Source organism: Streptopelia decaocto (genome assembly GCF_964273445.1).
Source record: "Streptopelia decaocto genome assembly, chromosome: 1".
Taxonomy (NCBI): domain Eukaryota; kingdom Metazoa; phylum Chordata; class Aves; order Columbiformes; family Columbidae; genus Streptopelia; species Streptopelia decaocto.
In genome coordinates, this window is record NC_138663.1 from 38025783 (window position 1) to 38027615 (window position 1833).

The following is a 1833-nucleotide window of genomic DNA, read 5'->3' on the forward strand; positions in this document are numbered from 1 at the left end:
CACTTGGTGCTAATGGAGCATAAGGCCAGGGGAATACTGGACACCTGGTTAAAAAAACAAAACCCACCACACGGCCGCACTCACAGCTTTAAGTTAGTACAAAACCAGTTTACAGAAAGGAAAAAAAAAAGCTCTCTTGCCTGTCTGGAGCGTGTCCGATGGTGTGGCAGCTGCCGGTCCTCCTTTGCCACCTCACCCGACCTCGCCGTGAGGTCAGGAGATCCTAATCCACCGTCTCCTCCAGATCTTCCCTTGGGGATTGCTGTTTTGACTGCCCTCCCACCGCCAACCTCCATCCCGACTCTTTTGGACAGTATCAAATCCAAAAGAACTGAGAGGGTGGTAAAATAAAAAGGAGTAAAATAGATATACTAGACAAAATGGCTCAGGCAATCCATGCTCCCTTTGCCTGTGGCTGCTGACCCTCCATCTTCTTTCCCAGCAGGGCCCGTTGCTGGTGGCTGATGCCTCTAGTGCAGTGTAAGCTTCTTGAGCAGGGGCTTTGTCACCTCTGTGTCTGCACAGCACCCTGCCAGACGCTGGAGGAATGATTCCGTGCCAGTCCCACTGACTTGTGTGCAGTTTAGGTCCAGTCAGATCCTGTGTAAAAGGTGAGCAACAATTTTTTACGGTTGATGGGAGGGAGGAGAGAGAACCAATCTGCAATGAAAGGAGGAAATGTGCTGCATTGATGGTGTTTCCAAGTTTGACACGTCTATATTAATTAATTTAAAGAGCAAGACAATTTTGTTATGATTTGCTTGCTGATTACACTTGAAACGGCTAGGTCCACCAAATAAAGTAGTTTGTTTTGTTATTACAATGGTTTATTTCATGTTAATTCGGTCTAGGTCAGTACATTTTCTAAAGCAATGCGCAAACTTGTTACAGAACATGAAAAGCCAGCTGGCAATGGAACTCCTTGTTCAAAATACAGATTCCATGATTCCATGTTGGCTGGGAATCTCTCTACTTTGATATGTATGGAAGCCAGGCCAAACATAATTTCAGTGTGTTTTTATGGTGTTTTACAATTAACCAAACTATAATAATGCATTTATAGATGGTTTGGGGCTGTCTGGATTGGGAGATGGGTTCGATTCTTTAATGCAGAAACTTAACATGACAAAACACCATGCTGAAATGCAGAGTATTATTTTTCTTAACAATGTCTTTCCCTTTGTTTAAGATAAAGCAAAATAAATTATCCTGAAACAATAGAATTCACATTCGTCTATATGCACTGATTGATTTAAATTGCATTTTAAGTCTTCTCTTTATAGCTTAGAGGTTGGAATAGCTGATGTGGAGGAAGCACTTCAGTAAATATGTCAACCACTGAACTACTAAGATCTTTATCTCCTGCTCTTTATCACTGCTGATATATACTAGTTACTTCAATGTATACCCATTACTGAACACACAGTTATTCGAGGTAATATAACGTAAGAATGCTAAAATGCTTAGGCTGGTAACAGTATTTTCATATGACTGCTGAATAAATAATGAAATCATAAAAATGGATTCATGTGTAGAAAAAGTTACAGTGCATTCACAAACTCATGGTCTTAAAAAGAAGGAAAAGGTCATTTCCAGTTTTCTGGAAAATAATCTATTTGGGACTGATGTAAATGTGCATCCCTTGGTAACTGGTCTGTATTATTTATTGGATCCCATTGTTAAAAAAAATATATTTAAAGCTTGTGTTGCTACATAACACATTTACATAGTTTTGAGTTCAAGTCACTTCCCATTTCTGTAACACTTGAGAGGTTGACCATCTTCCTCCTGTATTTCCTATAAAGCAAATACAAGTATTTTATTTTGCCTTGC